Below are 25,122 nucleotides of genomic sequence, written 5' to 3' on the forward strand. Positions count from 1 at the left end.
AGTCACAGAACATGCAACTAAGGTACAGAGAGCCTACATAATTTGCCCAAGAAGATCAGCTTCAACCCCCCAACAGTGTGTGTCACTTCCCTCTGTTTAACCCTTATGATAAGCAAGCTAACTTTTTGTAGATTATGGTTATAAACAGATGAGGTATCAAAATAAATACAAGGACACACATCAACTCTAAGATGTTCATTAACTCTACTATTTTGTTTCTATTTATTTTATTTCAATTAAAAAATAATTAAGAACTTCTGCAGTCAATATAGCAAAATGTTACTGGGTTTTAATCTAAAATATAGAAGTGTTAAGTGTGTCATTACTCATCCTTATTTGTATGTACACAAGACAAAATGATTTGAAGGTCTCTCTCCCCTCCCCCTACTCACTACTGGCTCTCACCAGAGCTCCCAGAGCATACATCTAAGAACCTTTCACTTTACCCACAGCTGAACTCATCAGTTTTCCCCCAGAAATCCCTGTGCAGCTTTACCTCCTCAGAGCACAGCAGGACCATAATTTACCTCATTAATCCACCCAGAAACCTGGGTCTTACTCAATCCTACCTTCAGAGACAGCATTCATTGTTTCCTTTTTACCATCTAAACATGCCTTCAATCTGTTCGCTTTTACCCACTGACCATCCCACCGCTCAAGTGGAAGCCACCAACACTGCCCACCTGGACTCACGAGTCTCCCAAGTGGCCCCACAGCCACTCTCCCCTACTTGAGACAAATGGGATTGTGTCACTCCCGTGCTTTCTGGAGTCTTTCCAAACCCACTCTTCTAAGAAGAAACTCCAATTTCTTCACCTGGTGAAGGTCTTTGCTATGAAACTGTCAGCTCAGGGAGAGCAGGACACGCCCTCTTCCCTCAGACCCACCCTCTGGCAGAGCATCAGCTTGGGAGGACCTGCTGAGCTACACCTGCCTGTATTCTAAACCTGGTTTTGAGTTCTTAGCAAACTGCTTCACTTATCCATACAAATCCAAGGTAGATTAGAAAGATTTTAGATGTTGAGCTAGACTACTGATTTGAGGATTTTGCACTAGCAACCTGCAAGGACATGTTCTAATGATTCTGTCTTCTTAAAACCATACCCAGATTTAGGTAGTATTTGTGGAATATCTTCCAAGTAACTGGGACTGTACTTTTACAAACTTTATGTTTTATAACATGAACATCCCGGACAGGGTCACAAATGGAACAGCCTCACAAGTGACGGAAGACAGGTGAGAGGCATATAGCAACAGGTCACAAACATGGTAAGAGAAAAGTTGTTTCTCCAACCCCCGATAAAATTCCTCCAAGAACCGAAAACTCTGAATTTTGAAAGTAAAATTCTATCATATAAAGAAATGAAATAAATAATCCTCTTCATTAGGGTTTCAAGATCTGACTGAAGAATTTTTAGCATGCCATACTGAATCCTAGCACAGAAAAATCAGATGGACTAGTGGTGAGTATTTTCCAGGTAAACGGCAGTAATTCCTCCACTTGTAAGGGGACACACACTCACTTGACGAAGGTGATTGTAAACCACATTCTGGAGAAATTCAAAAGATTCTGTCACCGCTTCAAGATGGTGATGACACGGTAGGACGGCTTGGATGCATGCTTCTAACTGACTCACCGGCATTCTTGCACTGCAGGGGGAAAAGGAGGCCCCCATTCAACAGCAGAGATGTTGCTGTCATGTCTCCCAGGCCGTGCCTCGGGGACTCAGTGCCCTGTAGCAGCCTGGCACCAGGCGAGGACCTGCAGACTGGCCCACCCAAGCAGGAGGGGCACTGTGTTTGAGAAATCCCATCTCCGATGGGAGCAAGAGGGGCTGGTGTGGTTGTGTGAACATATAAATGCTCATTGAAATACACCTGCATACATTCAAGTGATACAATTAACAGTAGCAGGCTATTAAACAAAATTTCAATTGTCAGAGTTAATTTTACCATTCCTTTCGTCTTGTCCCCTGCACTCTGAGACAGGCTTAGGCTCTCTCACACCTGCAGCTCTGATGCAATAGTTGTGAAGTTATTTTACTTTGCTGCAAGTGTCTTCACTCCCCGTGTCGCTGTGACTGTCGTCTCTTAACACAGTCAGATGTCTTCCTAGATCTCTCCATGAGTTCCTTGTTCCTGCTTCTCAGATCCTGAGATAAAGAACCGGTGAAGGCACATGACTAGAAAAGGCACTGTGGACTTGACCAAAGTCCTCAGTGAACCCCTAGGTGAGTGCTACTCACCCCTTACCTTCGATTCTCAAGGTTCTGCCCAGGGTGACATCCAGACCGGGAGAGAGTTTTGGGCCCAATTAATAGCTGTGTGGTTTGGGTGCGGGGACAGGTGCAGGAGCTGGTTCCGGAGCCGGGCTCCTCCCCACCTATGCTCCTCTCTCCCCCGCTCCCAGGCCCCCAGGCTCCCTGATCTTCTGTCCGTCTCATCTACTCTACTCCCAGCCCTTTTCCTCTTCCTTTTTTCCCTGATTATCCCCAGCTGGAGTGATTTTTCCATCACAGTATCTGAAAAAATTTCCTGCAGCTGAAAAAGAGGTCTCCAGAGGTCAATGCCCATATGCTGGTTCCTGAAGAGAGCCCCTGGCTAGGGGGACCCTCACCAACACTCACGGGGCATCAGACATGTTGCAGGGTCGGCCACCCCCAAGAAGAATTTGCTGTGACCCCAAGGCACACACAGCATCCCTGCTCACAGAACTGTAGTTGGCCCACTTATCCGTAATTAAGAAGCAAAAACAAAAAAATTGCTCATGTTTCTTACTAAAATTATTTATGAGGTGGAAAAAGAAGTTGTAATACAAAAGAACAAATTTGACTCCATGTTAGATATGTTCGTTTGGCTTTAGACCTGTACCCTGTTTTCTAGTCTCAGACTTGCTATCTCTGAACCTTTTGTAAAAGATAGTTGCCTTCAGCCTGAAATATCCTGGAGAGCCTATTCTCCGGGCTCTGATCTTTAAGGATGTTAGCTCTTCTACACTTACGTAGAGATGGCAAGTTGCAAAATAGAGAATAACCTATTTTTTTTAGAGGTTTTACGGGGACACCATGATTTGACCCACATGGACAGCTGCAAGAACAAAGGATTTCAAGGACAAACAATTCGTACAGTAAGAAGTTTGCAACAACCAACCACACCCCCGCCGCTTTTTACTATAAAAGGAGACTGAATTCTGACTTGAGGAAGACAGTTCTCCTGCATATCAATATGCCATCTTCTGGGTCTGCCAGCTTTTCAAATAAAGTCACTATTCCTAACTCCAACATCTCATCTCCCGATTTATTGGCCTGTCATGCAGCAAGCAGATCGAGTTTGGACTCGGTAACAAAATGACTGCATTGGAGGTAGTATGTCTCCATTGTTTCCTCATTTCCAGTATGTCACACCCTATCAATTTTACATGCTGTTTAACAACACGACCAAAAAACCTATTATACGGAATTGATTCCACGGAAATAAAGTTATTTCTTCTCCTTCAAAACTATTTTTTTCTATTTTATTTTGTTGCTTATTGAAAAGAAAATAAAAGACAAATCATTTTATTTCACATATTTTTATAGCTACATATTTAAATACTAATAAGATTTAAATTACAATAAAAATTGTTCATATATTAGTATAAAGATAGATACACAATCAATGCAGATTAGGAAAGGAGTTGATATTTACTAAAAATCCACTGCACATCCAGTCTTTTACAAGCATATTTTGGAACATAAACTCTATTATTCAGGGGTCCCCCACCCCCATTCTCACTGCCGAGTCCCTTAGTAATCAACTACCAAAGCACCAGCATAGAACCACACGATCACTATTTTAGGTATAAATGAGGGAATTAGCTCATTCAATTCTAAACTAGAAACCTTAAAATACATACTGAACTTATTTACAGATAAAGAAAATTGGACACAAAAAAGAACAGTTTCTCCCCCACATCACAAAGATAATAACTGGTAAAGGCAAGATTTGAGCTCATCTGCCTGATTCTAAAAACTAAGGTGGAAAACCCTTTGACTGGAGTGGTCCAGCAGCACAGCCTATCACCCTATCTTTGTTCATATCTAGCTTTAGACAGCCTAAGACAGCACCTCATTCCTATGGAACTCGAGGGCAAATGATAACAATAAGGATTTTATATTCAGTAGTTTCTTATGTCTCATTTATTTAAAGTGTCAGCAGGTCAGCAGAAAACTCTGGGAAATATGAGTGGGTCCAGAGCTTTTTGTTGATAAGAAACTCATCTATCAGGACAGAGTGACCTTCCCATGAGAGGTCTCATGGACATAAACTAAAGGCAGCTGAGCAATAAAAAGTAGCATGACCCTGGAACTCAAGCAAGAAGGAACCCTGCCATCCCCTGCCCAGTTGCCACTTCAACCACGTGGACACAATGGCAGAAGACCCAAGTTCTTGTCAAAGTTACATCATCATGGATATTCACCCATAAATAGTTATGACTCCATGCTCTCTTAAGTCCTTTCCAACTCAAATATGATGACACCAATATCTCACCAGAATCTCTATGTCTCCACTTTCTCTCTTCTATTAGGAGACTATATCTATGGCCACAAAGCAGAAATCCAATTAAAAACACCATGCACGAAGCCTGGTGTATGTCTGCGTAAGAGACTTTGTCCTCACGCTCAGTGAATGAAAAGTCAGAAAAAGTAGTCCTTCTCCCTCTGCAAGTGGGAGGTAGCCTGATTGTGTGTGTGTGTGTGTGTGTGTGTGTGTGTAAATCAAATACAATCAAGTCTGTGATGTGTAAAGGTTTTTTTTAATGTCACTGTCATTTCATGGGTATGAGCCAACATTTAAAGTAATTTGAATCTAGTGTTCTGAGAGTCTCATTCTCTTTTGGTGGAAGAGGGGAACGGGGAAAGGAGAAGAGGAAAGAGGTAAATGAAGCAAAGGAGTAAGAATATTGCTAGGGAAAGGCAAGACGTTAATTTTGTTACTACTTGCATCACACACAAATTAGGGACTGGCTTCCCCCATGTCTTGTCAAGCACTAACTTGCAGAAGAAGAGGCGACAGCCCATTTCTCACTGAGATTATGACTGTACGTGGCATCTTATAGACACAAATTATTTACCCTGATCAAACACTCTAGCAGCAGGCCGTAATTCTCCTATTTTGAGAGACAAGAAAACAGGAATTCAAAGAGGGTATATAACTTGACAAAAGTCAGAGGACCAGTAAACTAAAGAGGATGAATTCATACTCAGATCTGAATGCAGAGTCTGAAATTCCCACTCCCAGGGCTCGAAAATCCTTAACACACAGGCTCCCCAGCTCCCCTGCATTGTTCCCGGCACCAAGCATTTCCCATGGCGATGGTCTCCAGTTCTCAGACACAGCACATTTTGCAGCCAATAACCTCCATTCGACCTTGATCATCTACCAGCCTCGCCCACCAGGCTTCACCATACATGCAGGAAAGCTGGCTTTCAAGTGCATACAAAACCACCCCTGGACTGACCTGGGATCTTCCGTGGCTTTTCCAGCGAAAAGGCAGCCATAAAACTGCTCACAGTTTGTACATGAGCCCCACTACCTCTCTCCATCTGTCTCCACACCTATACTACTTAGCTATGACCATTTTGAGAATCTTGGAAACAAATTTTTAAAAACAGAAAAGAAAGGATTCTGCAACAATTACTTAATATTTGCAATTTTAAAGTACAAGTTACAAAGTGAGTATTTACAAACCGATTCTGCCTTCCTATGTGTCAGTTTTAACAGTTACAAAATATAATAGCAAAAAATTCTCACTTACAAAATTAACAAAAACTTCAACAATAATCTGGAATAAACGCAAAAACAATGCCCATGTTGTACATGGAGAAAGTACAGGACTGGTGTGGGGTAAACTAAGATGTGTAAATTTAGAGACATCAACATATTTTATGGAGGAAAGCAGTTTTGTAAAGATGTACGTTCTCCTAAAGATAATTCAAAACTTACTTAAATATCCTATGATAACCCTTATCCTTTTGTTTTTTAACTTGAAAAAGGTATTTTAGAATTCTTCAGGAATAATAAAGTCATAATACTAGCCCAGAAAATTAGGGACGGAAAAAAGAATCAAAAAAAATCACACTGTCAGATATTAAATAAATTTTTACAATATGTAAGATAGCGCTGGATTAAGAAAGTAAAATTGACAGAGATAAAACATGAGCTCAAAAAGAGACTCTAGTGTACATAAGTATTTTTTACAGGTGGGGTTTCAAGTCAAAGAGAAAAATATGAATTCAATAATTGTCCTGGGACAATCAGAGAATCACCTGGAAAAAGAAATTCTATTCCAGTCATATTGACCACAAGAAAACTTACAGAAAGTGATGTAAATGTTAGAAAGTACTAATAACAGCAAATACAAACCTTTGCTCATATTAATTCAACTTCTCCTCACTATGACAAGTACTATTATCATCTCCATCTTAGAGACTAAAAAAACCTACAGGGGAGATTTATACCATTATAAGAACGTATTTCTAAGAATAATATCAAGGATAAAACCAAAAAGAAGACATTTACAATCTTAAGATTATTTTGGGCCACAACAAAGATAAACCTACTGAACAAAATGAAAGGCAAGAAATGACAAGTAAAAGCTCTGTGATACATGCTGATGAAGACAAGTGGTTAATGTTGATAACATACAAAGATCTGTCACAAAGCAACCAGAAGCTCCCTCACTTAAATGTTTGCAAAGGACAAAATGATCATTCACTTTTTAAAAGTCAGATGGCTAATGAGTGAAAAATGCTCAATACTTCACTGGTCATCAAATGCAAACTAAAACAATGAAAAAACACTTTGGCTCATCATATTGCCAAACATTTTTTAAATATATTCTAGCTAGTGTCCATCTGTGGGAGAAAAAACTGTGTGAGATCTTTTTGGAGGATGACATGTCAATGGATATGTAAACTCTGAAAAACGTGTGTACACACAGACTCAACTCCACTTTTAGGAATCGTTTCATTTAGAAAAAAATCAGTTCAAAAATATGTACTCATCAGAGCATTTACACAGCACTGTATACAATGGTGAGAAGAAAAGCGGAAGTGAAATCATATCCAGGGATAGAGAATTGGTTACATAAGTTATTTTACATCTTTTCATTCCCCACTGGAGAAGGAATTTCTAGTCACTTGAAAGGAGCCTGTGATGTATGTAATTGTCACATCCAGGGACTAAATTTTCAGAATCCTTAACTAAACGAATACTCATACAAGGTCACAGGAATGTTTGTACAAGAAGGATGCCAGTCAAACATACTTTCTGACGGTGGAAATTGGAGAAAACTTAAGTGTCCATCATCAAGGCAATGATGCGGCAAATGAAGGTGAGCTGTGGGCGCTAAGGGGCCAGCGTTTCGGCGTGGCCCAAGGCCTTGTCCACAGCACTCTCCCACCAAAGTTGTCCTTGCACAAGAGACCAAACCTGCACATCAGGAGACCCCTGTATCTGAAAGGACCGGGTGAGTCTGGAGTGGGAAGACGTTTATGATATATACCTGAGTGAATAAACCGAGCTTCAGAAAACATATAGTATGGCTTTATTTTTCAATAAAGTATATATACACACACATATACATAGATTTCTCATATACGTGTCTGTATGTATGTGTATATATATATGACATTGGCATAAAGTCATGAAATATATACTCCACATTATCAGCAGTTTTTACTCTCAGGAAAAAAGGGGAAGGGATGTAGGGGCCTTTTGGTACAACCACAGTTCTCTTTTCAGTATATCAGTTAAGTATACTTGGAATTTAAAGTTTATTTAAGTCTGAAGTAAAATGGACGATGCCTCCAAAAGACAGAATGCTATACTGGTCATTAAAAATCATGCCAGGGGAGATAGAATATTGTAGAAAAACGTGTAATAAGCCGAATGGAAAATGGAGGTCTCCACATAGAAATCAGGCATAGAGAGCTCGCTGGTTTTTATGACAGAGGTAATACACATTGATGAAAAGAACAGAAAATAGATGTTAAAGTGTTAATAATTATCTCTGAGTAGTGGGACCAGGATAGACACTTTTGCCCCTTTTTTCAGACTTTTATATTAAATACACATTATTTTTCATCTGAAAAAAGCATTTTTAGATGTCTAGTAAAACACATTGATAAACATGCACGAGTACTTACCAAAACAAATAACTAGGAGACACCAGAGCAGCGTCACACAATGTAGAACGGGCGATCCTGAATAACACCATGCAGTTACATAAGGACCCACAAAGTGAGAGCACCTGCTGTAACAGGGCGTGGCCCCCTTCTAGTTGTCAGCTGTGTCTTCAGGGCTGAGGCAGTTCTGAACACGGCCAGTGTCAGTGCTGGTATCTGGATGGATGCCACTGGAGGTGAGGACACCTGCAAGCCGAGAGGAAGAACAAAAATCATCCTCTGCTTTTTCTGTCTTGTTTCTTTGTTACTTTAAAAGAGAGGCATAAATAAGATAAAGAATCTTCCCTACTGAAATTTCAGTACTGAAACCGTTTTTAAAGTGTTCACAACTTATATTCTGCCTATAACTGTCTTTTCAAAAAAGCATCATATTTATTAAATGTTAATTAACTCAGTTAATTATCTGTTGAAACCCATTAAAGAACATGAAATGAACTATGTAAAACCACCACGCTGCAGTGACTAGCTCAGCTGTCTTGACGGCAGTGCAGTCAGCCCCCACCATCCCGTGGCCCTGAGCTCCTGATGCTGGTAAGAGAGCACGCTGCCTCCTCAGATGGAGAGAAACGGTGAAAGCGTTTTCTGAAATCTACAGCACTGACAAAACATAACTGACAAATCCCAGGCTCCTTGGAGGCTGTCATTTTCTGCTTCTGGCCAACACCCGTCAATGAGCAGAAGCACCTCTTCCTGAGCCATGGGACTCACGTGGGAAGCAGTTTTGGAGAAATTTCCAGGTATAGAATGTAACCAACTATACATAGAACTCTCACAAAAGAAAAGATGCAATACTCTGGTATTGGAACACACTCAAAATATTCTCCTAAGCCTTAGTAGATGGAAAGTCTGGGCTTCTCCTCAGCCACTTATTAATTTCACAGCCAGTGAGTATCTCCCACAAACCCTGTTTCCCTGTGTCTGCTGGGAGCCTGAGGCACACTGCTGCTGTCAATCTTATAAGTCATAGGGCAGAGGCGTGTGTCTCATGCCTGCAACCCTCACACAGGGTCGCCTCCTAGCCTCACTGTCTGAACTTGGCCCCATTTTCTCACCTGCTTATTTTGGTATCTGTTTTTCTGTAAGCTGCCTGAAATGCGTTTTGGAACAAGTCAGAAGAATCAGTGGGTAGGTAAATGGACTGAAGGAAAGGTCAACAGAAAGAAGAAACAAAAGGGGAAGAAAGAAAATTTCCTATGCAAAACCCTCTTCTAGTCAGGGAAGGAAACCACCACGGAGAATTGTGAAGAGGCAGGTAGCTTAGGACTATTTCCTGGATTCCATGAAAAGTCACACCAAGAGATGAGAGGGTAGAATTATAAATAATAAAAGAAACACAGCATGCATGGTTGAAAAATATATCTACAATATGTACTTTATAATGAATAGATTAAAATCAGCAGGGCCCAATAACACAGTCATTGGTTATTCACAGAAGTGAGAATCCCATCTCCAATCCACAAGGCATCCCTTTGGAGCAGAGAGTCAACACGGGGCGGTCACAAAGCCGTCACCACAAAAGCTATGCTATCCTGCACTTACGAGGAACGAGCAGCTGTGCTCGGGCTGCCAACGCGCGTTATTTATCCCCCACAGCACCTCTACGGGGGGGGGACACCTAGCGAGCCCCGTCTCTGCAGGACAGAAAACAAGTCCGTGAAAGGCTAAGCCGACCTACCAGTTCTCCATCTCACAGGACTGGTCAATTCAGAGCAGGACTCGAACTCGGGCCCACGTTTGTAACCACAGTACTACCGTACTTTATGCCCTTTTTGTGTGTATAATACATTTGTTTCTGGCATGAAAGGATATGTAATAAACGTTCGGTTGTTTTGTCTATCTCATGAGCTCACAATCTTTATATTTTTGAACTGTACTCTTTTCCCCTGGAGAAAGAACGGAAAGAGCACGTGTCAGAATGAGTTTGGGCTCCATTCTTTATCTGTTACCTCATCTCATCCAATTCCCCAACCTTGGAGAAGGAGCAAATATTCTCTTCATTTTAAAGAGAGGGCTCCAGTGATGGTGACTTACTCAACTCGAAAACGAAGGCTGGGGAAAGGCACATGCAGCAACCAGAGCAGTATCACCTGTAGGAAGGCAAAAAGAGCTCAGGGGAGGGCTCAGGGGATCAGGTTTATTTAATTTCATTCGATAAAAGAATACCACAGTCTAAAAATACTAGCATGCAATGTATTTGCTCTTTCTTGACATCTAAAATGTTTCCACAGCCCACATGTAACATTATCGTGAACTAGTGAAAGGAAGAGTCCACAGACAGGGAAAATCAATGCCACAGGCAGGCTGAAACCCAAGCTGGAGGAAAGGAAGAGAAAGGGCATAGATAAGAAGAGGGGAAATTTTGGGAAAAAGACATTATCACAAGGACTCTCAAGCATCATCCAACAATCATATAATCATTCATTCAAGAGAGAGTTACTGACGTCCTATTTTGTGCAAGATTTTACAGAGGGCAAAGAAAGACCACAGCGTCCATGGTGGCAGCAAGTGGCGGGGCAATAATACAATTCTGATCCCGGTACCTTGCACACTTGTACTCAGTATAAAGGCAAAAGAATAAAGTAAAATAATACTATGTAAACTCTACGCATTTTTGAAACAAAATTAAAGAAGACCTAAATACCTGGACAGACACACCACGCACATTCATGGATGAAATGACAGCGCTCTTGGTATGGCAGTACTCCCCAGAACGATCCATATACTCAACGTGGTCTCGATCACAATCCCAGCGGGCTCCTCTGCAGTAACTGATTAGCTGCTGCTACAATTCATATGGGAATTCGAGGGTCTCAGTAAACAAAACATACTTGAAAAAGAAGAACAACATGAGAGGACTTGTAATTCTCAATTTCAAACCTTACAACTGTATCTCCAGGTGAGATTAGAGAACATTTTTAAGTTATTACTGAGTTTATCCTTATTTTCTAAATTCTGTACCATGAATATACCTGTTAGAATAAGAAAAATAAAAAGTAAGGTATATTTTAAAACATGCACACCAATACATTCATGGGAAAAATTATTTTAACTATAAAGAGGTAAATAAATATCTAGTGAAAAAGGACTACTTAAAAACAAGTGTGCATATACAATTTTCATTATTTGAAAACTGAAAAGCACAAACACATCAAGTTACTAGGGAGACCGGTGAAACATACTAATAGTTCTTTTCAAAAATTCTAATTGAACAATGAAATCTCAAGAAAGGCAAAATCCTAATTGGCAGCCAACTGCAAACACATGGAGAGCAAAGGCCTAGAAATCACAGCTCCTTTAACTCTGCTACTAACTCAATAGGAGAGGAAATTCCTCACTGAGGGGACAGTGGAATCCCATGCATAAGACAGGATACACAGTACAAACTGCAGTATTAGGGGAGTGAATTTCTTAGGAGAATTCTAAAGTTACAACATTGCTGAAAAACTATAAAAACACTGTCAGACAGATTAAAACATACAGTCATATATATTATATAGAAACATATGAAGCCTGCTCCCATGTTGCATAAAAATACAAACATATTTGTTCATTTTTAATTTAATTTTAATTTAATTTAATTGTTCATTGTTAATTTATCCCAGTTGGAATATTTCAACTAAAACAAGTAATCAATACTACACTCCTCTTGTCAAATCTACTTGATAAGTTATTCTGCTATATAACCACAAAGTGTCTAAGATAGATCTAAAATTAGTGAAAAAGATCTTTGTATGGTTCCTTGAATTCTTCTCAAAATTCCAAGCTTAATTTTAAATACTTCTGAGCAGTATTTCTATACTATAATAATATAGTATTTCTATATTATCTATTCCCTTATAAAATGAACAACACAGTCTACCGTCAAAATTTTGTCCTTACAATGATTCACGAGCACTGTATCCTCACAAAACTGCTGGACTGAAAGGCACTATCCAGACACTGTGACCCAACAAATGAAACACATGGAAGACAGTGACCCTATTATGGAGGGCTTATAATCTGTGTCAACACCGGGGTTTTTATTTGATTGCTTTTATTGGGTAGCAAAATAAAATCAATCAAATACTTCCTTCTTTGAGCATTCTGTAAGTCATGACTGTTTTTAGTGTCATGAGCAGGAAAGACTTAAGCATGATTTGATTAGGTCAACTAGCGACAATCATCACTGGAGAGTGAATAATAAAGAAGTTAACTGATAGCAATGCTTCTGCCTACATGAGACCTAAAATAAACCTACACTGGTTTCCGAAAGGAAAATGAGGAGATGAGGTCCCCAATGAGAAAACAAACTAACAAGAAATCTAAAAAGGAAAGACGTTTTCATTAACGATTCCAGGCAGTAGTGGAGCATGGTGGTGAAGAGCACAGTTGCTGGGGACAAACATGAGGGTCTGAAATCCCACAGCAGTGGGTAGCTGTGACACTGATATTTCAGTGAAATTTTTTGCATCTCAGTCTCCTATCCATAGACTGGGGACAACAACCACACCCATCTCTTAGAACGGCCCTACGAATTAAGTCATTTTAGATATACAAGTTTAAATAAAATAATTCAGATTTTAAATAATACCCCAAAAGCACAAGGAACAAAGAAAACAGAGATAAATTGGAGTTCATCAAAATTTAGAACTTTGCTTCAAAGGGCACCATCCAGAAAGTGAAAAAACAACACACAGGAGAAAATTTTTTCAAATCATTTATCTGATTAGGAATTTGTATCTACAAATGTAAAAAAAAACAAAAAAAAAACAAAAAAAACAAAAAAAAACACACACAAAAAAACTCCTACATCTCAACACTAAAAAGGCAACTCAATTGAAAGGTGAATAAAGGATCTAAAAAGGTATTTTTCAAGGAAAATATACAAATGTCCAATAAGCACAATGAAACGATATTCAATATCATTAGCTGTAAGGGAAATGAAGTCAAAACCACTAGGAGAAACCGCTTCACACTCCCTACAATAGGTAATAATAAAAAAAAGAATAACAAGCACTAATGAGGACACAGAGGAAGCGGAGCGCACAGCCCTTACTGGTGAGGATGTAACACAGCATGGCCACTTTGGAAAACAGCCTGGCAGGTCCTCAGAGAGTTGAACGTTTGGTTTCTGAATGAACCAGAATTCTGCTATCTGGGAACACACGTAAGAGAACTGAAAACAAATGTCCACATAAAAACTCCTAAAGGAATGTTCACGGCAACACTACTCATCACAGCCAAAAACCAGCAACAACCCAAATGCCTATCACGTGATGAATGCGTAAACAGTGGGGCCCAGCCATACAGTGGAATATTACTCAGCAAAGCAAAGCATAGAGCACTGACCCAGGCCACAACCTGGACAAATATTGAAAACGCTACTCAGTGTGAAAGAAGTCAGTCACAATAGACGGCTCCACTTACAAGAAGTGACTCGATTTACATGAAATGTCCAGCTCAGGCAAACCCACAGAGAGAGAAGAGTGGCTCCTTGGGGCTGGGGGAGGATGGGAAGATCGGAATGACTGCTTATGCGTACAGGGCTTCCTGTTGGGGAGATGAAAATGTTCTAAGATTGACTGCAATGCACAATTCTGGGCATAGAGTAAAAACCGCTGTACATTTTAATGGGTGAATTGTATTAAAACTGTTAAGAAAAAAAGCACCTCGGGCCAGTACCTTCCATAGTAAATGCAAATTGCTAACTTTTGTTAGAGGAAGAAGAAACTGTCCTCAGCATGAAAGCAGGAGATCAGCAAATGTGAGTTAACCGGAATTGGACAAGAGCATTTCACTTCAAACAGTTGCTGAGTGTACATGAAATATTCAGAAATATGAAAATCAGTTTGACATCACGAAGAAACATTCTGCTTCAAATGCAGATCAAGTGTTGGGCAAGCCCAGCAGCTACAAAAGAACAGAGAAGAAACTTGGTTCTTAAAACAAGTACCAGAGCCAACAAGGAAATCGTGGTGAGGAAAGTAGGCAGCCGAAAATCTGGAACAGTTTGCTACAAATAATTTCTCCACTGAAAATTTAAAAATAAAATGAAACTGATAAAATGCTCTGTTGACCTCACGTGAATGGGCTTCCTACGGTGCTCGACTGTACTGTAACCCCGATTGAGAGACTCAGGAAAATCACCATGGCTCATGAGAGTCCCCAAAGGACTGCCCACCAGCACGCTGACCACTATCAAGTCTGCCGGGGTTGTATTGCAAAGAAGAGACCAACTTCTGGAACGCACAGCAAATGTTGACAAGGGAAGAAAAGGCTGCAGTCAGTCCTGGGACAGAGGCCCTCTGAGCAGAGGCCAGAATGCTGCAGGTGAACTGCAGTGGCCCTGGGGCAGGAAGGGACCACGAGGGAGCAGATCTCAATTCTCTTCTCTCTCTCCATCTGGTAGGAGAAATAAAGCCTGCATCATTCTCACCTGGAACTGTGGGTTCTGGCTGGCAGAAGTCTTACAGATACAGAATGATTATTCAAGACTCTGTGGAAAAAGTCAAGAAATCGAGAGGGAGTTGGGAGCCAACTCCAAGAGCCTCTCAAATTCTCCCATATTTATTGTGTATAATCGTAGGAAAAATTCAGTAACATTTGTGTGATAGTAAGGAGGAACTTCGGAAAAGACAGGGTGAGGCAGAGATTGTAGAATACACAATGACTAAAAAGGATTTGTTTAATTTTAACGAAGTAATGAGGTGAGGGGACAAGATACATTTTTAGATATGTGAATTACAAAGCAGACCACCAGACCAGCCAGGTCCTTGTTTTGGGGATAATAGACTTTCTAACAGCACACAAGCCCAGCGTTTATAGCTAAGGGCCTCGGTCCTTGCTTTGCAACCAGCAGAGTGCTATCTAAAACCTCAACTATGCAAGAGAAGCATTGTCTCTGCTTTTTAAGGCAAGGAGGCTGGAGAGAGGATGCACAGGCACTTGCTTGCAAAGCAGTTTCAAAGCATATTTCTTTCTTCTTAAAGTTCACAGGCGGCTGGGGTGTGTTACAATTTGTTAACCCAATCATGGGCTCCCACATGGAACCATTATGGAGGACACCCTAGGATGACAAATCCTGGCTGTCGGTCTTTTCTTGCCAGCTTCAGCCACTCTAGCCGGGTCTAGACATATCAGTGAATAACGATCCTACAGAACCACCCACACTCTTAACTCCTGGTGCTTGAAACTTAATATTAGCTCTACACAACATACCATAGAAAAGTTTTAGAAATAAAAGTTATTATAATCCCTTTTTATCTCATCATATTAATGATTTTTCAAATTGCTCTAAGCAGTTTCTACTTGATAAAGCACCTAATTCTGCAGGTGAATTCAGTAAATTCATTGGGCATACCTAGCCAACTTGGGCTCGCTAAATTTTATTAGTCAAATACCGATAAACTTAATTGAGTTCCTTGTTTATCAATTTCAGCCGGGAGGAGAGGGAGTGTCACTCTTTTCCTCAGCCCAACATCAACACTTTTCTCATCAACTCAGGCCTCCTGAAAACAAAACAAAGCATTTGTTTCTCTTCCACTCTTTCCACAAACCCAGCAGGAAACATCAGCCTGGAGAAAGAATTCAACCCAAATGTTAAAACAAAAATTAATAAACCTGAAGCAACTCCATCTCCGAATCATGATAAACAATGACATGAGAGTAAGTGTGTCAGGCACAAAGCATGCGGGAGACTGACCACCTGATTTCTATTCTTCAAAGGAAGGAAGGTTTTCGTATTTTTTATTATCATTCTTTGTCATTGTTTCTGAATATTCCAGAACATAGTTTATGAAATAAATATGCACTGCAATAACAGACTTTCATTTTATCAATTACAGAAGGCATTCAGAGGGGATAGGAAAACCCACCTCTGTAAAAAATACAAAATTTCTTCCCCTGTGAAGAACACGTATACAAAATGCAACAGAGAATTCAAATTCTTGTGCAGAGGAGCAAAAGCCACAGAACCAAAGTAAAGTCATTACAATGAGTCAATTCAAAATTCACTGGACAAACATGATCAATGCATTCAAATAATATTAAAGGCACACTGCTAACCATTCACTTAATGATCTGCAGGCTAGAGGAAGAATTTCCCCCTTTAACCGACAACAGAAATCAATAGGTTGCCCCAACAAACAAGGACCAAAGAACAATCAGGTTTTTAACAGTTCTGATAAATCAGCATGTTGTAAAGATCAACATCCAGAAATTTTAAACATTCATTCAAACCACAATAAAACCAGCACTTAAAAGAAAAAGCCATAGAAACTAAGCACATAGATCATGTACATAGATCAATGAGAATTTCTTGTACCACTGGAAGAAAGAAAAGGCAATAGCCTTTTACTTGAAAAATAAAACTATTTTAAAGATAACTGCTTAAACACATTTCATCATTCATGTTGCCTTGAAAAATCTGAGGCACTTGTATCTAATCAGAAAAGCAATTCTGAGTAATAGTTGGTTACAATTCAGTGCCAGTTTGCTTTAGAAGAAAAGAGAAAAGAAAAGCTACTGTATCTCATATCCTGCACAAACTGTGAAGTGCCTCCTTGCCTCTTTCTCCTCCCATTATCTAAGCTCATGCTCCCCAACCCTTCTGAAACAAGTATGAGAACCTCTTATTCCCACCAATATGCCAAATGACAAAAGAATATCAATTTATTTGTGTAAATATATGCCTACACCTCAAACTGGAGGAGAAAGGTATCCGAAGTCTATATGGAACTTATTTCTACCTTCCTGAAATCACACACACAAACGTTCACACAGACAGACACTTACCCCTGGATTACTGGGCACTTCACAAGCTTAGTACATACAAGTTCTAGAAGATAACTTTTTAGTTAGTTTAAAATACAAAACTGTCACCTTTTGAAAGCCTTGATCATCTGCTACACCATCCAAATACCAAAGAGACCCAATTAGCCTTCTCTGAAGAATGAAATTTCCCTTGATGAAAAAACAGACCCTTAGAATTACTGGATCAAAGATTCGTGTTTATCACTACCTATGATCGTTTTTAAGCACAATAACAGATTCAGAAATTTATGTCTCAGCAACATTTATTCTTATTGAAGTAGCATACATTTTCAAATGTCTATATAGAGACTAGGTCCCATGATGGTGTTTAAGAGCTATTTTGTGTATAGCAATATTTATTTTCAAGTGCAGACAAGGAGGGTGTGTATTACTCAGTTGTAGAGCATCTGCTTAGCATGCACAATGTCCTGGCTTCAGTCCCCAGTACCTCCAAAAAAATAAATAAAAACAAGTGCATATATAAAAATAAGAAAAAAGTTATAAAAAATGGAGACTAAAAACCACTGCAATCTAGGTGCTACAATTATACTAAAAACAGTGTTTCTATCAAATATTGACTATATGCCAATCACAGAGACAACCACAAATCACACCCGACCACCATCACGTGTGATTCTCAGCAACCCTACTAAGAAGGCACGGAAGAGAAACCCGGCGCTGCGGATGAGGGGACGGAGCTCGGAGGAGCTGGGGACGCTGACCGTCCTGCTCCCCGTGACACCACGTCAACCCAGGGCAAGCGCTGACGGAGCTGCACTGAGGGGACACCCGGCTGCACGGAAGTTTGGGGCACTGGGGAGTCCCAGAAAACACTAAAAATTGTTCAGTGAAAAACCAGCTCAAATATATTACACTGTGCCGCATCCTTTAAAAAGGGAACATGACTGAGACCTTTTTGATGCCTCCGGTCCTTTCTGCCATCATCAATTATTTGCCCTCTCAGCACGACCAGTGATGAACTAGACCCCATATGAAGTGCACTCAGATGGAAGAGCTTTTAAAGTTATTTTATGAAGTTTGTAAGACTCTGTCTATGCCTCACACAGGTGGTCATCCATCACTTCTCACCGGTGTGGACGTACCACCTGAAATCACTCCTTTCTGCTTTTTAAAATCCCTTCATCTACTCCAGAATTTTCAACAGCAATGAAGCAGCTCAACCACAGACAATGGACAGCTTTTCACCAAACGGACTTGAACAGCCCATCGGACTACCTGGAAGCCCTTTTCTTCTATTAAACCCAATTTCAGGTACTTCATCATTTTCTAATTGGTGGACTTGGCCTCTGACTGGTTAAATAAGAGAGCTCCTAGCCTCACATCCGGGTGTGGGAGAGGACCCTGCTTTTGGGGGAAATCAGTGCAGAAGGCGGACATCCTCCAGCCAGGTCTGCATGGGTAGAAGTGCCACAAAGTGCTCAGAAATTATACCGTCAGCACCCCTGGGCTCCCATGGACTGGTTTCACATTAACCAAACCCATGACACACTGATGCAAGAAAACCAGAAACTTAACTTATTAATGTAACAGAAGATGTGAAACTATGAACCAGACTGAAATATCAGAGTTCAATCATGAGTACAGTTTCTCCTCCATGGCCCAATCACGGGCAGGCAGTCACATGGCAAGCGTGGACAGAAACAGAGCAGTAAGGGATTCAAGATAAACTCAATGGACTAAATTTCTGTTGTAAGACCAGATATACTGCCTGGAAAACAATTAACGCCAATCACAGTGCACTCTCCGTGGACAGTGGCCGAGACACGACTATGAGCACCTGTGTAACTCTCCTTTCCCTGTCCTTTCTGGGCTAAATGATGCACAGAGGTACAGAGATTCAGGGATGCAGATAACGCTAAACACCCAAAGCCCATCTCTGGGAGCCTGAAAACCAGACAGCCAGGGTTTCAATACCACCTCTGCCACTTGCTAGTTCTGTGATTTTGGACAAATTACTTACCCTCTGCGTCCCTCAATGTGAACACTGTAAACCTGGGATATAAATCAAACCTTCCTTACTCGCTTGTTGAGAAGATTGAAGGATTCATTTCTGTAAAACACTCAGAAAAGAATGTAGCACATTTTTGGTGCTCAACAAACGTCAACTTAATATCAAAGTGATTTACAAGTCTCCCTTCTAATCATCTTATGTGTTTCCTGGCTAGTCTAATTCCCAAAGAAAATCCTTATTTCTACTTTCATAAACTCTTGGGGAGCACCCTTCTCTTCCATCTGACCACCTGTTTAAACCGAGGGAGGTGATGCTTCCTAACCACTCCTCTGGGCCATGGAGTGTGCTTCTCCCTTCATACTCCTGGCCCCTGGCCCACAGTTAGCCCTCCTCACACTAACAGAGTGAGGTGTGAGTCCGGGGAGACAAGCAGGGCATTTGTAACCCTTCCTTTCCCTCTAGTGTTGGCCACCCTTCAGAAGCACCCGGCATGCTCAGCTCCATGGCAGGACAGCACTGTGCATGAAGGGGCAGGTCCTCTCAAGGGAAGGCTCGCTGTGGCCCAGAGCAACATGGGACAGCATGAGTCTCTAATACTGGGACACAGTATCATGACACGGATTTTCCCACAGACCTAAAGTTCATGGAGAACTTGGCTTCATCAGTAACAATGAAGACATTTATTACCTGTCTACTCTTTTGTGTCATCTCTCAGTTGGCTGTTGGAGACAACATGTGTATAAGTATTGGATCTCCTTAAGCTCCAACATATATGAAGTAACAAATACTTCTGTGGCTTAACGTTGGTTCAGGGCGACTGTGTAACAGTGCTTACTCTGTTGATGCTTAATTATGGGTATAGGAACTATGGAACCTCCTCAAATATCTTTCATCATAAAAACAGCTCTTCTTATTTTCCTGTTTCTTAGTAATTGCCAAAGACTCAAATGATGGCTTCACCCAATACAACACCTAAAATTTATGAGCCCTCTTGACATAGCCACTGTGGTAAACACTTTACATAATTTCTAATTCTCACAATTCTACAAAGCAGATACGAATGTCCCCATCTCACAGATGAGGGAAAAACTCAAAACGAACTGATTCAGGCTCACGTGGCTTAGTGGCAGCGCGTGCATACAAACCCAAGTCAAAAAACTACACACCTTCGTATATGTACCAAATCTCCTACCACCAATTAACACACAGAGGCGGGGTCAATACTCAGGGAACTCAATACACTTTTCAGCTTTAAGGTGCTCCAGAGGCCGCTTCTAGCTGTTTTATAAAATCCCGGCTCACTGGTTTCTAACACTGGAAGACAAGACCAATTTTTCCATTGTTTGCACAGCAAGTCTGAAATGTTCACAGTGACATGACAGAAAAATCTAAGATATAAGCAGAATAATTTTTCCAGGTAGACAGACATAATGGACATTGGGCTATTCTGAAGCATTAAGCAAGTAAATCAAAATAAAATAACGCTGTTTAACCCTTCTTTACAAACAGGAAGATTAAGACTTAAGAACGTGCAACAGCGCCACCTATGGCTACAACGACCTTCCAGGTTGCCGGGAAAGATGCAACACAAAAATTGCCTGTAGGATCAGAAACGAGAATCAGATAACTAAAAGCTTATGTAGCACATACTGCATTTTGCTTCTGGGGAAGGGAGGGGTATTCATTATTTTATCTGATATTGCTAATACTCCTGATCATAAACAGAAGGCATAGGCTCATGGAAACTCATCTTAGAAGAGGAAAAAATCCAGTCCACCCTCTTCATTTTACTGGAGGGAAACTGAGACATGGGAACTGTCCTCTTGGCAATCGGAAGCAAAGCTCTCCTAGGCCTCATGTCTTGCACTGTACAAAAACCAACAGATCTATACTATGCCTATATTCATAAAAGTCACGTTTGTATTTTTCAAACATTAGGTTATCTAAGTATCTTACAAAATACTTCTCAAAGAGCCAGGATATGATACAAGTTTCTTGAAATACAAAAACATTTATTTACGTAATAAAACAGCACGAGCTTTATTATCTCTATTAAAAAAGTGACATGTCAAATCAATGTTTTGATATTTTAAACCTGTTAAGAGTGCAGAAAAAAATCAAAATTTTCTTTAATCACAAATGAGAGAAGCTTATTCCCTGAAAATGATCAATGTGGATTTTACTAAACTTAATAGGTCTCGTCAGAATCCCACGAATTTAAATTTCTGAGTGGATGGTTACACGGCAACATGAATTCGGAGTTGTAACAATATATATTCTGTTTAAATAATCTTCAAGGTCATCTGATTAAGGCAATTTAACTAGTCCATGTCTCACTAGAATGATACAGATTTCAGTAAAACTTCATACTACACTAAAAAAAATGAATCCTTGTTAGTTTAAACCATATTCAAATATATCATATATATACACATTGAATATGCATCAGAAATAAGCGACACTATTTAGTATTCAGAGTTGATCCCTCTAAGATATCTGTCATTGTGACAGCACAGTTTTATTAAGCACCTCTTGGGTTCCTTGTATACAAGGCGTCTAACTCTCACAGTCAGACAATGTAAACGATATTTCTCCAATTTCACAAATGAGGAAATGTATTTAAGCCATGAAAACAACTTACATATTCATCAACAGGAAAGAAAAGAGTAAAGATTTTACTTACAGTATTCACTGACAATCTTTTCTTCCATATTAAGACTACATAAAACAAATTCAGTCTTTGTAAGTGTTTCTGACAATAAGGGCCACTAGAGAAAAACAAGTAACATCATTATCAGTGGTTGGACTTTCAAAGCCCACTTCTCTTTTGCACTATAATTATTTTTAATGTTTTGTTTTCAGTGCTTACAGAGCACTAAAATAAAAGAAATTAACTTTTTAAGAAATTAACTGAGAATTAAACATTTGTGAAAATGTACAATTTTAATTTATGCCACTCTGTCTCACATTCTCAATGGTGTCTCTCCTTTGAAGGCCTCATCAGGCTGAGATCACTAAAATCGGCCATTTATGGAGTCACAGGATTTCGGGTAACTACTCAACAGGAGGCTGATTAGAGGAGCAATTAAGAACGCATCCTGTGCAGCCTGGGTTCCAGCACCGAGCTAGCCACCACCACCTGCGTGTGATTTGGGACAAGTTGCTCCATCTCTCAATCCCTCAGCTGCAAAAAAGGAGACACTGATACCTACCCTCAAACACCTGCTATGAAGTAAAACATGAGGAAAGCATTTTAGCCTTAGGTAGGTGTCCACTCAGAGTGAGTTTGGTCATTATGATGATGAGGATGGCTGTTAATAAATTAAGATAGACCAAAAAGGAGAAATCACCTTAAAGGAGAAACGTTTTAAGTCAATGAGCATTTATTTTTGGATGGATTGCAGAATATTCTTTTGATTTTTTTAATAAATTATGTTTTGTCCATTAATTATAGATTTACAGATTCATGGACAAGTCTCCAGAAAAAGAATTAGAGGCCTCTAACCTCTGAATACTAAGAAAGTAAAGTTTAAAAAAAATCAGGGGGAAGATTATACCTCATTTGGGAGAGTATGTGCTTAGCATGAATGAGGCCCTCAGTTCAGTCCCTAGTAACTCCATTTAAAAACTTTGTTTTTTAAAAAATGGCAAATTAAAGAAAAAAGATGGAGGAATACAGAATTTTTTAGAGACTCATCTCAGATTTAAGATGAGGGAGAAACCATCCATTTCTCAGAAGAAATCTTGAGAACTATGTAAACTGGATCTGAGATGTCTAGTCTTCTAACATTATTCATGAATTCATATCACCAAGTCTTAAAACTACCTGATAATTCACAGTGGTGATACTGATCATAACAGATGCCAACACGGATTGAGCTCCGGATAGTACTGCTCTGTTCTGACATCTCTGCCCCTGAGGAATCACCAGGCTAACAGCACTAAATTTTGTCATTCATGAGCATCTCGTGTACGTCCTCCATTTCTGCTTCTCACTCTCCCCTCACCAGCCCCTCTGAGGGAAGCACTGTTATCATCTTCCCCACCAGCAGATAAGGCCACTGAGGCACAGAGTCTAAACCCGTTACAGGCCAAATTGACATTAAAGGACGTCTGTATTTCTGCTGTTTTGCTTTTGACAAAGGAATCTGAGATATCAATTCAAGATAGACTGTTAAATTATCAAGTCTGTCAGGTCTTCACCTCAAAGAGCATATACTATAAATTCCTGATGTAGGATGAGGCTGCCACCACAAACTGACTCAGCTTGAAATTAATATCCAAGATAAAGCAGCGTATACATGTAAATATTCACGACTGTCAACTCCGCTCATGGGTCTGGGCCCTTCACTGCCTGAACGGGGGTGAAATCCCCACCCATGTCCGGGAGGGAAGCGCAGCTCTTCTCGGTCTCACCCAGGCTTCACGGGCAATTTCCCCATACAGACTGGCCTCAAAGATTAAAAGCTCTCAAGATTTTTACACCATGCAAAACTAAAAGACATTTCTGCAGATGGAGCACTTTTCCAGGCTTAAACATTTTTTGCCTACACTCAGCAAGGGGGAACAAAGAAACATGACTCTACAAAGTCTCTGACCCTCACCACTTACAGGAGTAAAACGGCCACAGCACAAGATGACCATTCACATTGCAGGATGAGAACAAAATAAAGCCGCCCTACAACAGGCCCTCCCAGAGACAGCATCAACAGTCTTCTGCACACTCACGGTTGTGCAGCCCTCACCACCATCTATTTCCAGAACACTTCATCACTCCAAAAGATTCCCCCTGTCACTAGCAGTCACTCCCCAACCCCCCTCCATCCAGCCCCTTCCAACCATCACCTGCTCTCTGCCTCTGCATGTGCCATTTCTGGGCATTTAAGATCACTGTAATCAACAATATGTGGCCGTTTGTGTCTGCTTCCTTTCACTTAACGTGGTGTTATCAAGGCTTGTCCATTTTGAAGTGGTATCAGCATCTCTCTTTTTTTTTTTTTGAAAACGTTAAAAATTATCAGAAGGTGGTAATTTCTATCAAAAAGAGCAGAGTGGAGCATAAGTGATTGGGTTTCAAAGGGAAAAGGGCGGTTTGAACAGCCGGGGTGGACTTCTCAAAACAGGTGGCCTTTTTCATTTTCCTCTTTTTCTTTTTCTTTTTTATTCACTCTTACGTCTGAATAATGTTCCACTACATGGAGATACTATATTCTGTTCATCCATTCAGCAGTTATGTATGGACGAAGTCCAGAAGAATGAGTGTAAGAGGTGACTATCATGGATGGCATTTAAGCAAAGGGCAAGATGTGCTTTCAAAAAAAGCCAGCAAACAGAGGCACAAGGAAATTCAGTGCGTTTCTGAGCAAAGTGCGTGCTTGCTTTGGCAGGACTTCTGTGCAGTGCTGGGGAGGATATTGGCAGGAATCACGGTGAGGGAGTCACCTGAGAAGACTCCCCACTGCAAGCAGCTCAGCCAATTCTCCTCCCTCATTCTGTATTGTTAGAGCCATGTTTCTAGGTTTCTCTTATTTCAAGTAATAGCACTTTAACAGCAATTCTGATCATCTCCATCAGACCGCATTACCTCCAAGCCACAGAAAATCATTCACTGACCGGAGCAGCTCCAGGACATAACGGTGATGGATAGGGAGTCCTACAGCATCCCAGCCTGCAGGCACAAACCCCACATGTGCCCTGGTGATGTCCGGAAAATAAAATGCATGGAAATATCTCACTGCTGGTACACGACATCTGCCCTCAAATTGCCCCAAAATCATGCTGGCAAAGCACTACTCAACCCTCTCACTACAAAAAAAAAAAAAAAAAAAAAGAAAGAAAAGCTAAGAAGGCAAGTTTAGGCTCTTCCATTGAAAATCAGCAACCATCACTGCCAATAACTGAGCTGGAATGCTCCTGACTTTGAAAACCACTGCGCAGTTACTTTTCAAACGTGAAACTCATATATGAATTCCACATAGATGATATTATAGTAGGATTTTTCTTTTCAAAATTTCCAGTTGCAGCATTAGCACAAGAAAGTTTATGTTTCAGTTTTAAAAAAAATCAATTATCCTCCACTTTCTTAATTTTGAAGTTATTAGTATTTTATAAATGGAGCTATGTTGCGTATTA

At 40.3% G+C, this 25,122-nt stretch overlaps 1 long non-coding RNA gene across 1 annotated transcript in view; it reads right to left on the bottom strand.

Moving 5' to 3' along the window:
- The window catches only part of LOC140699246 (uncharacterized), a 60,524-nt gene that overhangs the window by 22,840 nt on the left and 12,562 nt on the right, over nucleotides 1-25,122 (bottom strand). The window contains exons 2-5 of the long non-coding RNA XR_012077280.1: nucleotides 21,674-21,758; nucleotides 10,870-11,055; nucleotides 10,260-10,315; nucleotides 8,190-8,414 (exon numbers count right to left, since the gene is read on the bottom strand). This is a non-coding gene — a long non-coding RNA (uncharacterized lncRNA). The remainder of the gene's footprint in view (nucleotides 1-8,189; nucleotides 8,415-10,259; nucleotides 10,316-10,869; nucleotides 11,056-21,673; nucleotides 21,759-25,122) is intronic.

The sequence above is a fragment of the Vicugna pacos genome, chromosome 1 (assembly GCF_048564905.1).
Source record: "Vicugna pacos chromosome 1, VicPac4, whole genome shotgun sequence".
Taxonomy (NCBI): domain Eukaryota; kingdom Metazoa; phylum Chordata; class Mammalia; order Artiodactyla; family Camelidae; genus Vicugna; species Vicugna pacos.